This window comes from Podarcis melisellensis, assembly GCF_964234715.1.
Source record: "Podarcis melisellensis genome assembly, chromosome: 3".
Classification (NCBI taxonomy): Eukaryota; Metazoa; Chordata; class Lepidosauria; order Squamata; family Lacertidae; genus Podarcis; species Podarcis melisellensis.
Window position 1 is genome coordinate 40310378 of NC_138530.1, and position 16066 is coordinate 40326443.

Here is a 16066-nt window from a genome sequence, read left to right on the forward strand (position 1 = left end):
CAGGCATCAAAGTTCCATGTACAGTGCCAAGCAATGGTAAGTCCAAACATCCATAATAATTCTAGTGATGCTGCTGCTGTGGAAGTGCACTTACCACGTTTTGAGCACATGTACCATCTTCTGGCCTGGATCAAACTTAGGTAGAACTACTTCCCCTTGTTTCCTGCTGAAGTATTACCCTCAGGGCTGATTGGCTGGTTCTTATGCCAGTCATAAAATTAAAAGGTAGAACCTAGCTATAGATTGAGAGCATTTTCCTGTTGTTCCTTTGTCAGTCCTTCCTTTGGTCCACCAGACTGACAATGGACAATGGCCACAAAGAAAAGATCCCCATGCTGTTCTAACTTTGCTGTACCTCTCCTTCACTAATGAATTAACTTTTGTCGTGACTAACAGGAAAATTATTAGAACTAACTGCTACCCTTTATTATCCCTTCCTTATCCACTATCTATTTCTGACTGAGTCTCACAGAAGAACTAATGAATAAACCAGGGGTCAGCAAACCTTTTCAGCAGGGGGCCAGTCCATGTGGGGGCCCGGACTATATTTTGAAAAAAAGAATAATGAACAAATTCCTATGCCCCACAAATATCCCAGAGATGCATTTTAGATAAAAGGACACATTCTACTCATGTAAAAACACGCTGATGCCCGGACCATCCGTGGGCTGGATTTAGAAGGCGATTGGGCCGGATTCGGCCCCCAGGCCTTAGTTTGCCTACCCATGGAATAAACTGTCCCACCCAAATTTTGTTAACGTCACAAATATTTGATATCGTCAGAAACAGAATTTATATTTGAACATAATTTATCTTATGTTATCTTTTTTCAAAGTCATTCACAATTTGGTGTGCCAGAAGACAAGTGATATAAATAAAGTATATTTGAATCAACATGCACTGTGTGCATTTGAGTTACACATTTTTTCAGGATTTCCTGAAATTCATTGTAGAGGCTGCACACGTCCAGTGTGAGAAGTAAAACTGACCTCTGTGAGATTTATTTCTGAGTAAAACACACACAGAACTGGGCTTTAAGATTGTGTGCCTGACCAAATCACATGGAGAAAGCAACACATGATCCTGCATTAACAAAGCACAGCACGTTGCCATCACATAGTCTCTGTGCTATTAGGAGCCTGGCTTTTATAACAGTCATTTTTTTAAGAGAGAGAGAGAGAGAGAGAGAGAGAGAGAGAGAGAGAGAGAGAGAGAGAGAGAGAGAGAGAAAAGCACTCACAAGGTTAGCTGCTGCAGGGATTGTTAACAAATTGCAACAAATTCTTTCCTAACTTAATATGGTTTAAATTATACATATCTTTTCCTGAGCAGAATGTGTAACTTTGCCTTCGTGCGGAATAAAAGTAAGTTGGTTGCGTGCTTGAAAAGACTAAAGGAGAATGAAATAAAGTTCTGTCACTTTAAAGTCTTCCTCCCCCTTCCAACACCACTATCCACTAATTGCCTGCAGCAAATCTATTGGGGAATTGCGTGCAAACTCTGACATAACCCCAGGCTTAACATAAACTAAACTCTCTCAGGTCATTGGCAAATAACAGGTATATCCGGTTATGCTTTTGTACCTGTCTGCACACAAATTAAAAGTGCATGTAAAGTTACCATAATGAAAGGCAGAAGGGAGGAGGGAGGGAGAGCTAATAACCAAGTGGCTCACGCTATTCATTACTCTCCTCACCAGTGTCCTAAAAGGCAGATGGAACAGAGCAACGCCTAAAAAGCTGGTTGCACAAAATTGCACCACAGGATTCTGTTGCACTGCAGTACTGTTGTATTGCAAATTACTTTGCTAGGATTTTTCACAGAGAAACAACAAAGGGATCCTGCCGTGCACTGCCCAGAGTTGTCTTATTAATATTCTTTATTATTATTTATTACATTTCTATGCCGCCCTTCGTCCGACGATTGCAGGATGGTTAACAATATAAAAGCACTAAATTGCATACCATAATAACAAACATAAACACACCCAGTTTGGAAAGCCACAGGCCTGGGGGAAAGAAATGTTTTTGCCTGGTGCCTATATGTAACAATAGGCTTGCCATATACCTGACATGTCCTGGTGTTTGGGTGTAAAACTGACTAGGGCAAAAATGCCGAATCGGCAAAATGTCAGGGGAAACCTGGGTGTATGGCTTAAAATCACCATATTGGGGGGGGGGAATTTTACTTTTTGAAATTTGGCAACCCTATTAACAAAGGCACCAGGCGAGCCATCTTGTCTTAGTGTAATCGGGGGAAATACATCCTCTTGTGGGAAGGATCATATTGCCATTTCTTTTTCCATTTCAGCAGACATGGGAGACTGAATGATACACAAAGGTCTGGATTTTATTCCTAGTTCCATCACGAATCTTCAGAGTGATGCTTGAGAATAACCAAGACTGAAGTCACGAAACGCAACAACTGATAAGCTTTAACCCCAAATTTGGGAAGCCACCTCCTTTATCACAGTTTCTGAAAAGTAGTAAAAATTAAAAGGCCTCTGGGAATGGTCATTTTTGCATCAAGTTAAAAGCAGATGAACTTTTAAAATGCTGTTATTCCAATATATATGGTAACAAAGTAGACTCCCCCCGCCCCCACTTTTCATCTGCCATTTCTGTCTTGTATCCATGGCTCCCAGCCTCAGATGATACCTCAGTTATAACACGGGTGTTATATGAATACCCAAAAGCAAATTAACAATGATAGTAAATGGCAAATGTGTGGGTGTTTTTCTAGTGAGATGCTCCAGAACAGAATACCAGCCCCTTCGTTCAGGCCACCAGAGGCAAATAGCTTTGTCCCCAAAAGTTAGTAGGGAGGGAAGAGTAGGGCTGCCATATGTCCGGATCTTTCCAGACATTACCAGGATTTCAAAGGCGGGATTCCCCGGGGAAGTATGGCAACCCTAGAGGTATCCCTGTGCATTCAGGCTACCATTGTTTGTCAGCAATGTGAAGCTGGTGGTGGGTGGCTCCTTTGCTCCAGGGAGGAAATATTCTGGATGGGGGTGTGAGCTCAAGTTGTGTGTGTGTGTGTGTGTGTGTGTGTGTGTGAGAGAGAGAGAGAGAGAGAGAGAGAGAGAGAGAGAGAGAGAGACTGTGTGATTTGTGAGAGAGAGGAAATGTATATTTGCAGGGTGTGTGTGAAGGAGGGAGGAAGTGATCTCTTATGTTTTGTGTGCATGTGAGAGAAAAGGCTGTACGTATTCTAGGTCAGTGTGGGGGGGACGGGTATTTGGTCAGAGAGGGATGTATGTATGTATGTATGGTGTGTTTGTGTTAGAGAGGCATGAGGCATGTATGCATGTGTGTGAGAGTGAGGGAAAGATGCACCAGGGGCCAGGAGAGAGAGACATATATGTGTATACTGTATGTGAAATTGGCATGTGAGAGAGAGACAGGCCCGTGTGCATGTGTGAGCATGTGCAAGACAGAATGCAGTTGGCCACCTTGTGTATTTTCCTGGTACTGGGGAATGCCCCCTGTTGCTATTAGACTCCAAGAGGATCCAGCAGGCATGTGAAGAAAATAAATATTGTGTGACTGCCACAAACAGGACCAGTACGCTAAACCAGTCTTCCCATGGTAAGCATGAGGTAAGCATGGGGGCAAATAGAGATGACTCTCTTCTCTCTCATTTTGTGCTATGCCACCCCCACCCCGCCAGGGCACACACTGTGTGCTACACCACACACCTCACAGTGGCCATTTGGCCCCCACGCCTGCCAAATAATTTTTATTGGTTTTCATGTAAATACAGGAACTACATATAACTACAGTAACTTGTCCAGTTGTACTTAGTGGCCATTTTGTGACTGGCACTAGTCTTAGTTTTTAATTCATTATAACTCAAAGTAATAAACATCATCTATAAAATTTTAAACTTCTTGGTTTTTATTATGTATTTTTGAATATACCACCAACAAGCCAAATATCTCTTGCACTAAAAAATGGCAATGACAATTGAAACCAAAGTTTTGAAGGTAGATGAATCTTGCTTCTTCTTCTTCTTCTTCAGCTCGTTCCACATTTTGGATTTCTGCCAGTCACACTGTGGGTGAAGACCAGGAGCTCTGACCTGGGGGCAAGAGGCATATCCCTCAACTTGTGTAAGCTGAAGCACAGCTTGGTGAAGCTTGTCATACCTTGGATCAAACTCATCTAGCATACAGGTGAGCTAAAGGGTCTTTCCCAGTCCTGGGGGACAGTGGAATATCACACCATAGAGGTATTAATTAACAAGATGATCGAATGCATTCAAGAATCGGCAAAATAACTGATCAGAAGGATGGCGGATTTTGATGAAGGATGGAGTGAATTCTAAACTTCCTACATTCCTTAGAAAGCCGTCCCCGCTGAAGCCAGGCCCCTGGGGGCACCCAAATGTAATTAACACAGGAGATTCACCACTTCCCCTAATAAAGATGACAGGAATAATCTCATAAAGTAAATGAGAGACAGTTCCCCAAGGTGATCATTCTAGACAGAGACGTGTCGCTGCAGTTACAGGGAAGTCTGTAAGCACCTGCCACTAGAGGGTCTTAAGGAACAGGATGCTCCAGTGAGACTTGCAGTGAGTGGGAAGGAGGAACCTCTTGTGAGCTCTCAGAAGAAAGTGACATGATTTACAGTCTGCTCCTGAGGCCTGCGCACTGCTGGCACATGTGCCCTAGGGACAATATATTCCCAACAGTAATAGTGTAATAATACAGAATGGTACTATTATCCTGGCACTGCAGGCAGAAAAGGCACCTCACCTGGCTGTACTTTCACATCTCTCCATAGCATATTGTAATGCTTACTTTTCAATACTGTATATAGTTTCAGGATCACAGTGGTTTTCACGAGCTTAAATTCATATACGTTGACACACCTTCTTCCTCTTCCTCTTCTGAAAAAGTAAACAAAGAGACGTGCAGAATTAAAAAGCATATACAATGGTACCTCGGGTTAAGTACTTAATTCGTTCTGGAGGTCCGTTCTTAACCTGAAACTGTTCTTAACCTGAAGCACCACTTTAGCTAATGGGGCCTCCTGCTGCTGCCGCGCCGCCGGAGAATGATTTCTGTTCTCATACTGAAGCAAAGTTCTTAACCTGAAGCACTATTTCTGGGTTAGCGGAGTCTGTAACCTGAAGCGTATGTAACCTGAAGCGTATGTAACCCGAGGTACCACTGTATGCACTGCTGATACAACTACAGTAAAAGAATTTAAAACCAAAACATGCAAACTGACAGCAGCAAAAAAGTCAAATAAAATCTTAACATTTCAAAGCCTCAGACAGAAAACCTTTAAAAGCATCAAATTTAAAATTGCACGCTAAAAGTCCATTGAAACAAAATAGATATTTAAAAGATGTCTAAAAATCAACAAGGTCCTAATAACATAGGAAGCTGCCTTACACAGTCAGGCTTATAGGTCCATCTAGTTCAGCACTGCCAACATTGACTGGCAACAGTTTTCCAGGGAGATGCCAGGGATTGAACCTGGTGGGTCTACAAAAGGGTCTGCTATGCATTCACATTATTATGAAAAAATTATACATTGCAAACATCCCCTTTCCTCTGTTGCAACTTTACCCAGGGAACATGAATGGGAATATTGAAATACTGGATAATTCTATGATTAAAAATGCTTGGTGCTGTATTGTTAATATATATTGACTAGTAAACACAGCCTGCATTTTACAAACATACATAAATACCTAGTGGCCATAAAGGAAATTTCCACAGTCATCCAATCTCAGATGCCTCCCCTCTTAAGCTACTGAAATCTGTGAAGGGAAAATGTACGTCCCATCTCTGTGATAGGGCTAGCTCTCATTTGGAAAGTTAGTCACTGGAATGAGAGACAATTATGCATTTCAACTATTAGGTTTGTTAAAAATCATACAGTCATTTGTCAGTCATGCCCTAAATTTGCTTTGCAACATAAATGCATAAAGCAGCACCCCAGAGAAGCTCAGAGAGGGGAAAATGAAAGAAAGAAGGAGAAGCTCTTGCTACTTAAAGAGCAGTTGGGCAGTCAAGCAATTAACTGCAGTAGGGGGAGAAAAAGGGATGAGGAGAAGGTAAATGGTGTTAATTGCCCCAGCAGAGCATACCTTGACGATAATAACTCAATACCACATGAGCAGAAAATATGAGCTAAGAGCAACTTATTCATTCCTTGACCCTTAAGGATTTTAACTATCGGTTAAACCTTCCCCCTACAAAACTATTTAAACTAGAACCAAGGTTTTCAAAACTGAAATTATGGCTCCACTGCAAATCTAGCAGATTTGGGATATTTGTTTCATTAAAGCATTACATAATTGCTTTTGGATTACATTATTACGGTACTTAAGAGAACTGTGGGATTCATTCTGATTAATTATTCCACAATATACAGCTTGCAGACAGCAAACTAAATACATACGACTGGGTCCCCTCATGTGTCCTGACAACCATACAGTGTCAATAGGAGGCCTCCAGCTTGAAGATTCCCCTTGTTCTCTTATAATGGCAATGGCACCTACCTGAGAGGTGCCAGAACTGAGTTGTGGCGAGTTCCGGCTGAAAAATAAAAGCACAACAGCATTATACCATTATAGTGCGGTATCTTTCTTTCATTTAAACAACCAAGGGAAAGTGTTTTAGAGAAATTCAAAAACAAAAATAGAAACACTTATAAAATGTCACTCACCACATTTTAGTGAATGTCTGCTGAGCTGCAAATGTTCTCGCCCACAGCAGGTAGGCCATGCCTACTGGTGTGGACAGAACATTGCAGGATGTACATATAGGGGTGGGGGGTGGGAATGCAACAGGGTAGAATGCCAATTGCAATTCTACATGTAGCAATGATCAGGTAGGACTAGGAGCCCCTCATTTAAAGAACAGCTTAAGTCTAGATTGACCATGTTGCCAGGGAAAACAGGCAAGGAAGCAGAACTAACAAGGGGCCAAAACAGGCACAGGCAAACTCGGCCCTCCAGATGTTTTGGGACTACAAATCCCATGATCCCTAGCTAACAAGACCAGTGGTCAGAGATTATGGGAATTGTAGTCCCCAAACATCTGGAGGGCCGGGTTTGCCTATGCCTGGGCCAAACAAACCTCACTTGTAGGAAGGGTTTTTGTGGAAAGAGGGAGCACCACAGTCTTGTTTGCCACACCTACTGCAACTCATTCTGCAACCTGGATTGCCTGTTCACTCTTTGAGGCACGATTGCATGGGAATTGCATGTGAGCTTGAAAACAGTGCACACACAGAGGAATATATGTAGGATCTGCAAGCAATAGCTGTAATTACATAAGTATAGTGGAACAAACATTGTCTAACCAGCTAGGATCTGTGAAAGAAAAAAGAAAAATAAAAGAAAGAAATACCTCGGAGCAAAGTTCATTGAAGTAATTTATCTTCATCTTGAGATATACCTGCTGTGGCTTGAATTTGCCTGGAGTTAGATGAAGCCGATATCATCAGACCATCATACGTTGCACGCAGGTTGTGAATAATGCTGGTAAAGGCTAATAAAAATAAAGAGATTAGCAGCCACGCTCCAATAGTACAAAGGTAGTATGTTTCAGAAGCTGTGGTTTAAGCAGGAAGCCACGAAAGGTTGAAAGACAGATATAGAGACACTGACCATAACTAGTAAGAAACATAAAAAATATGGAATGCTTGCTGAATAATTGAGCAAAAAAGGGGGGGAGAACCAGTATTATTATTATAGGGTTGAAGAAGAGTTTAAACAGAAATTGACCATTACAACGGAACTGACCTTTTCCACATCAAACTCCATCTTTCACTATGTGCCTTCTTGTGTCTGAACCCCCTGTGGATTGCCCCCCTTTTAAAAAAAGCACCTAACTAATTCTGTGCAAAATTCTACACTAAACTTTTGTCTATTATATGTATTATACATACACAAGATACATAGAATCATAGAGTTGGAAGAGACCACAAGGGCCATCGAGTCCAACCCCCTGCCAAACAGGAAACACCATCAGAGCACTCCTGACATATGGTTGTCAAGCCTCTGCTTGAAGACCTCCAAAGAAGGAGACTCCACCACACTCCTTGGCAGCAAATTCCACTGTCGAACAGCTCTTACTGTCAGGAAGTTCTTCCTCATGTTTAGGTGGAATCTTCTTTCTTGTAGTTTGGATCCATTGCTCCGTGTCCGCTTCTCTGGAGCAGCAGAAAACAACCTTTCAACCAAATGGAGTCAGGTCCATTTGGTTGTGTATTGCTGCAACATGGGTGTATAAGTATTGATCTGTAAGTATTTTTATACTTGTTACATTTATTTATGTGCTGGTTACCTTAGGAAAACTGGAGTAGTACATGCATATAATATACTAGAGTTGTTTGTATTTTTTGAGATATTGGTTTGTTTTTAAATTGCTTCTCATTAAGATCAAGGATATTGATAAGCAAGGCATCAACGTATTCAGAAAATTCCATCCCTAAATTAGTCCTATCTCCTGTTTTTTAAAAGCCTGGCAACTGGTCGTAAACAACAGCTTATCTGCTGTGCTTATCAGCATAGAATCTGTGGCACCTACCTGCTTCCATGTGAACCAATACAGGCCTTTGTGTTCTCTGAATTTGACAAGACAGAACCTTTTTATAGAGTCACTCTAAACTTTTGCCAGCAAAAGCTGGATTCCTTGGTTTCCATAGTCCACGGCAAGACGGGCAAAAGAACTGGCCCAATTTGAAGGAGGAAAGCGGTGGGCCCTGGTGTGTGATTTCCCCCAGTTAACTACATTTACCCTTTTACAAAATAAAAAGGAATAAAGGGGAGTTGCTAACCTTTGTGTGAGAGACTCTTGATGAAAATGAGAGCAAATAAAGATGCCTATAACTGTGTTCTACATCCTACCATTCATTTATTCTTAATTAATGTTGTTCAGCTTTAAAAAAATAAATAAAATAAATGTGGGGCAGGCATCCCAAGTGAAGGAAAAAGAAAGTGTTATGCTTAGAAGAAGAAAATCCAGGTGACTATGAGAACCACCAATGAGCACAAGTCTTTCACAGCCTTTCTACCTGATTTAGTTACCATGTAGAAGCTACCTTAATACATGCAAATCACATGAGCCCACACATGTATACAAAGCACAGGAGCACACTAGGTTATGCCCAGCGGTCATGCCCTTGACATCAATGTTTTTAAGGGTGGGTCCTGGGTGCATTATGCCTATACACAGACAACCAAGCACCTATTGACTCCTATGCTTGATCTGCAGCCTTCATTTTTTAAATAGGATGGATAATGAGAGCCTATGCATAGTTGGGTATGTGCATTGGGTATATTGATGTAAAGATAAAGGGACCCCTGACTGTTAGGTCCAGTCGTGACCGACTCTGGGGTTGCGGCACTCATCTCACTTTATTGGCCGAGGGAGCTGGCGTACAGCTTCCAGGTCATGTGGCCAGCATGACTAAGCCGCTTCTGGCGAACCAGAGCAGCGCACGGAAACGTCGTTTACTTTCCCACTGGAGCAGTACCTGTTTATCTACTTGCACTTTGACGTGCTTTCGAACTGCTAGGTTGGCAGGAGCAGGGACTGAGCAACTGGAGCTCACCCCGTCCCGGGGATTTGAACTGCCGACCTTCTGATCGGCAAGCCCTAGGCTCTGTGGTTTAGACCTATGTACCTATGTGCATATAAGGCAAAGTGGGTGCACCCTAATTCCCTTCATCCCCATCTGCAACCCCACCCTCTCACAAAAAGGAATGCCTAAACAGAGCTCTGGGCTATGACTGACCTATGGGGCTGTCCAAAACCTACATGATTCTTCCATTGACAACTGAGATATTTTTTGGCTTTAATGCTGATTGACAGCTGAGAACTGGAATTACCCAAGAAAACCAAAGAGTCACAAATTCACTCCCTGCTTTTCAAAGTGGAGAAATGAAAGGTGTGAAAGTAAATGATTTTCTAATGTAGCTAGAGGCATTCACTTGAAACAATTTGATTTCTTTCCTAGAACATACTAGTTCTGAAAGCTAAACTAGCATCACGGAAACGATAAAGCATATATGGTACTGATAATAGATGCTATATGTAGAATACAGACACACAATAAACTTGCTAAGTTAAGTGCTATCTTCTTGTATGTCCCTACATTATATATAAAATAGATCTTCAATGCTGCAATAAGTAGCAGATGGCATGATGGACTGCCATTGCTCACCTGAACTCTGGGCAGCCATGCCACTGCTGCTTACCTGAAGAAAGAGGTGGAGGGGTGAGGTGGTGGTGAGTACAGCATGGAGAAGAGGCACTGGTGGGGCCAATCTGTTGCTCCCACTGGTGCATTTGTCCCACCCCTCCCAGTAAGCAGCAGTGACACAACCAACTGGAGGTCAGGTGAGCCGCGGGGCCCCACCACACTCTCTGCTGCTGGCCACAATCCCACACAGACACCTTGGAATGAATCCCATTGAATACAGTGGGGCATACTTCATTCTAAATAGACATACATGGGATTCCACTATAAAATATCTATACCATAATAGCATACCTCCTTCATTCTGATTATATTCCATGTTTTGTTTCGAGGACCCGACCCCCGCGAAGTAAAATGAAGACACAGGGACACGTGATATAAGGTTAATGGGCTAGAAAAGGCCACAACTTTATTGATTACAGCAATGAAAAGGTATTGGCTTAGGCATTGGATCGCGAAACAAGTGGGTTTATTCACCAGGGGTTCATCACCAGTTGATGCTAATCCAACTATAGGCTCACCCCTGATGTCACCGAGGGTCGTGCCATGGCCTCCCGCCAAGCAGGCTTCGGACGGAATACACGACCGCCAGATTCCATTAATGGAATACCCCTAGAAATTGAAGGCATAGGCGATGGCCACACCTAGCACTTCGACACACCACAACACATTATTCCAATGCCTAACCTACCCACCAATACCACCAAAAAGTTGTGACGATTGCTACGAGGTAGGCGAAAAAACCAAAAAGCCTAATGCCAAATGGAAAAACTCCTACCAGGCCCCCCGGGCAACCGGGGCGACCAACCTAAGGTCCATAGCAAGGCCAATGACCTAACTCAAAGGGAGTGGAGGGTGGGTGACTCGCCCAGGATGACAAAGAGAAATGAGGCCGGGGGGGAGGCTGGCACTGCAGCATAAAGGCTGATGGACACGCCCCCCCATGGCAACTGGTTGGACGGCCACCGGGGGGGGGCGTGAGTGCCAGCCAGGTGAGCTGGAGGCAGGGGGCAACGCCCCCTGCTAGGAGCGGTGCTCGGGCTCCCATCCGCAACCACTCCCCTCTCTTTCAGGGAGGAGAGTCTTTACGAGATTTATGAAGCTCTGGCACAGTGGTTCAGGCAAAGTTACTTTGATGACTTTAGCCCACACCGGTGGGTTTCTTTCTTCCCTTCCCTCCAGAACTACTGTAGCTGTGATTTGGCTCCTATCGATTGAACTGATGAAGCTGAATATCCGTTTGATTTGACGTAATGATTCTTTATAAATATTCCTTTATTAGAAGGTAAATTAATAGCCTGGACATGATCATTTAACTGAATTTAATTGTTTTACACAACCGAAAATAAAGCCTGAAAGTGGCAGAAATCTGTTTCAAATTCAGCTTTTGATACAAATATCTTAAAAATCTGTGGTTTCTGTTCTCTAGCATGAAGCCGTTGACTATACATGGTGGTGCCTGTTTAAATTACTATTGTTTACTTGGGGCTGCACCTCTGCTCACTGCTTGCCAACCCTCTGCCTCCACCAGAGCCCATGCAACGACTAAGCTCCCTTTCCCCCTTTGCAACCTCATTTATGAAGGTATTTCTCTCGTCTACTCTGCAGGCTTTCTTTGCACCCACTTTCATCTTCATTCCAATGTCCATGCCTCCTCCTCCTTTTCTGCAGGCCTGCTTGCACACAGACCACACCCCTGGTCATCTCCTGCCCCTTCCCATTAGAAATGAGGCAGGCACCATCCTTGATAAGTTTCAATTTTATTTCAGATGGCCTTTGCATTGTGAATGTTGTTCTCATGTTTTATTCTACCTTTTAAATCTTGTCTGTTGTGTGCTGTATTTTTTCTGTAAGCTGCTTTGAGATGAAAACTGAAAAGGAGGGCATATATTTCTTACATAAATAAATAGAACCCAATATTGCATGCACACAATAAGACTTCCTCTTCCTCGCTTTCCCCTTGCAGTCTCTGACACATCCTTAAATATGCTCAGGAAGGTTTCCCAACCCTCAGAAGCAGATTTGGGGAAAACACAGGCGTTATATGCCCTACTGCCTCAAATATTTTTGCAAATCACTATGTGTGTCTTTATGAAAATGCGACTTACTTTAAGGCATCAGAGATAGCAATCTTCTTGTTGTCTTATGATTCCCTGTCTCAAGGCAAAAGAGAAGTGAATTAAGATGAGCGAGTGTCTGGCCTTACAGTTGATTATTGTTTTTCAACCCTTTTCAACCTCTTGTTCACCCTCTTAGCATGTGAACAAATCAGAGTGAAGTAAGTTAAGAGGTTATTTGAAAAATAACCAAAACGACAAAGAAACCACAGATAAAGATAGAGTTAGAAATAGAGATAAATAGATAGATGATAGATAGATGATAGATAGATAGATAGATGATAGATAGATAGATAGATAATAGATAGATGATAGATAGATAGATAGATAGATAGATGATAGAGATAGATGATAGATAGATGATAGATAGATGATAGATAGATAGATATAGATAGATAGATAGATAGATGATAGATAGATAGATAGATAGATAGATGATAGATAGATAGATAGATGATAGATAGATAGATAGATAGATAGATAGATAGATGATAGATAGATAGATAGATAGATAGATAGATAGATAGATAGATAGATAGATAGATGATAGATAGATGATAGATAGATGATAGATGATAGATAGATAGATAGATAGATAGATAGATAGATAGATGATAGATGATAGATAGATAGATGATAGATAGATGACAGATAGATGATAGATAGATGATAGATAGACAGATAGATATAGATAGATAGATATATAGATAGATCATAGATAGATAGATGATAGATAGACAGACAGATAGATATAGATAGATATAGATAGATATATATGATAGATAGATAGCAACCTACTGTCATAGATAGACAGATAGCAACCTACTATCAAGGTAGCAACCTACTGTCATATGGATAGATAAGCAGGTAGGGAAGTGGAGGAGACCTCTCTTAAACCATCTTACCCACAAATTAAGCTACACATAGGTTTGTAGGAAGCTCAGTTTCTCTTCACTTCATAAACTACATCATAACCTCTCCCACAAGAGCAGTCTTAAGTGCCTTCTTTTTTTAAAAAAAAAAATCAATGGGAAAGTGTTGACAAGTGTTGTCATGCAGAAATTAATTCTTTCAGCAAAATCTTCCATGGCTTAGAGTGATTTATACAGTGTAAAATATTTGGCAAAACTGAAATCCATTTATCCTGTTTAAACAATGGAACAAAAGTATGAATGCAAACATTCCATTCAGCTCAGCCGCTTGGTTACTGGCTTTAAAACCAAGATATTCACAACTGCAACATCTAGTTTAAGGTCCATTAAGCTGACACATAAAAAGTTTCCACAAGTGCTTGAAAATTTTCTCAATTAGTAGGTGGAGTCTCCTGCTCACCAGAAAGCTTTGGGTGGTATCCAATGTTAGCTTCTGTGGCAATTTACTTGTCAGTTGCCATATCTTTTGATGAAGTGGAACCTCCTCCATGAAAGTGTACATCTTAAATCTGTATTTGGGTACAATACAGACCAAAACATTTTTCATGCACCTCATGAAGTGGACTCTACCCAATGAAAACGTATGCCATAAGTGTACAATGCTAGCTGTAGTTAAGTCTAATGAGATGCATAGATTATTGTCTGGGAGCTATCATGTTGGGACTGGGACACAGCTATAACATTCCCTGAGCCCTCATCTGCTAACCTCTCTGCCTTTCTCAGCTTTTCCAGGTCAGCCACCTTGGCCTCAAGAGAACAAACGTGTTCCCGGAAAGCCAGGAACTCATTGCACCAAAGATACACCCACAACTTCTGTCCAATAGGCATGTGACAGACAGCGCAAAACACTCTCAGAGCCTTGCTGGCTTTCCACTTGCATAACTGTTTTTGTAGTTTATTGAGTTACTTTATAGGGAACCTAGTTGTTGTTTTTTTAGGTCAAAGAGGGGCAGAGTAAACCAATGAGCACATGATGACCATGTCACTGCCATGCATGTCATCAGTGCACATTATGACATTCAGGGTCATATGTGGATCATTGCTGCGCAGTATCTTATGTATATCTGTAGAGAAAGCATTAATCACGATCACAGTTACAACATGTGGTAGCGCAGTTCGGAGCATTTAAAGGTGCAGATGTAGACCTAACCTCACTATTTGAAGAGGACCACCCCCTTCTTGTTATTAGGAATCTGTGAACTGTGTCTCCATTTCCCACTCCCCACCTCACTGGAAGATTTTAAAGATGCTAAGCAAAATAAATTATATATTGAAGATAGAGTAAAATGATATTTTTAATATAAAAGAAAGGGGATAGATAATTGAGGGAATTCTTTCTTTCTTTCTTTCTTTCTTTCTTTCTTTCTTTCTTTCTTTCTTTCTTTCTTTCTTTCTTTCTTTCTTTCTTTCTCTCTCTCTCTCTCTCTCTCTCTCTCTCTCTCTCTCTCTCTCTCTCTCTCTCCCCCCCCCCCCCCCCCGCTTGGCACCCAGAGGTTGAGTAGAATTTTTTTGAGACCCCTCTGCCTGAGAGGCTGCATTCTCAGCCATTCACACAGAAGCAGTTCTGAGAAACAGGATGATGAATGATTCAATGAGAAAGGCAGGAGGCCGCAGAAGGGGGGCGTTTCAACTGGTGCTGAACAGACTGTACAAAGAAACTGGCTGGGATTTGGGGTAAGCTCAGGCATCTGGCAGAATTTTGGTGAAAGAGACAAAGAACTTTATATCCATAGATATATATCTTTGTACAAAGAGTGTTGAGAAATTTGGCTTCCTGATCTGCTCACATAAATAATGAATAATGGCAGATACCGGTGCTATATGAGGGAAAGGGGCCTTTTTTTTTAGACATGGGGAAGCTGGAATGTTTCTTGTTTCCCATGGCACTGACATTCAGTCCTTACTTTTGCCTTCCAGTTCCCCCACCTCCCCCTGCTTGAAATATTGCTTAACTGGGTTTAATGTGAAATCTTGAGCAAGCCAGGATGTGAGTGGGATCAGACTAATAGCATTTAATAGCTTCTATATTATTTGCAATCTAAAAATATAATAAGTATTCAAAGGCTTCTGGATGTGTGTTCAGATAAGATGCAAACGCTTCAAAATTGAATGTTAAAAGTGCTCAGATTAACTCTATATAGTCAGATCGTTCTCTTTAAAATAAAATGGCACTGGCAGAGTGAATATCATAGATACAACATTAATAGTACAATCTAATAATAATAATAATAATTTATTTGTACCCCGCCCACCAGGCTGGGTTTCCTAGGCTTGTTTACTCTGCAGAAGTAAGCTAAATTGAGTTTAACTGGATTTACTCTCAAGTAAATGTGCCTAGGATTACTGCCTAAAAGAAAATGTGACAAAACGGGCACATGAATATCACTGATCATAAGCTGGGATTTTAAAAAATTGCATTGGCATTTGCATAGTTAAAACTTAAAAAAGAAATCTAACCACTTTCAGTTAGTTCCTACATGCATATTGTTTTCCCAGTGTCTGCAACATGAAGTGATAGCATGTAATCAGGGGTAAGCAAACTTTTTCAGCAGGGGGCCCGTCCACTGTCCCTCAGACCTTGTTGGGGGCTGGACTGTATTTTGAAAAAATAAAATGAACGAATTCCTATGCCCCACAAATAACCCAGAGATGCATTTTAAATAAAAGGGCACATTCTATTCATGTAACAACACTCTGATTCCCGGACCATCTGCGGGCTGCATTTAGAAGGCAATTGGGCCAGATCCAGCCCCTGGGCCTTTGTTTGCCTACCCATGGCATGTAT

The 16066-nt window shown here is 41.6% G+C and overlaps 1 long non-coding RNA gene across 1 annotated transcript; it reads right to left on the reverse strand.

Moving 5' to 3' along the window:
* Window positions 1–3950: 3950 nt before the first annotated feature.
* On the reverse strand, window positions 3951–7411 carry LOC309366292. The gene is made up of 5 exons (XR_014166628.1): window positions 7376–7411; window positions 6690–6750; window positions 6523–6559; window positions 4763–4896; window positions 3951–4083 (listed from the first exon to the last, which is right to left on the reverse strand). It is a non-coding gene; the product is annotated as an uncharacterized lncRNA (long non-coding RNA).
* Between the last annotated feature and the right edge of the window lie 8655 nt (window positions 7412–16066).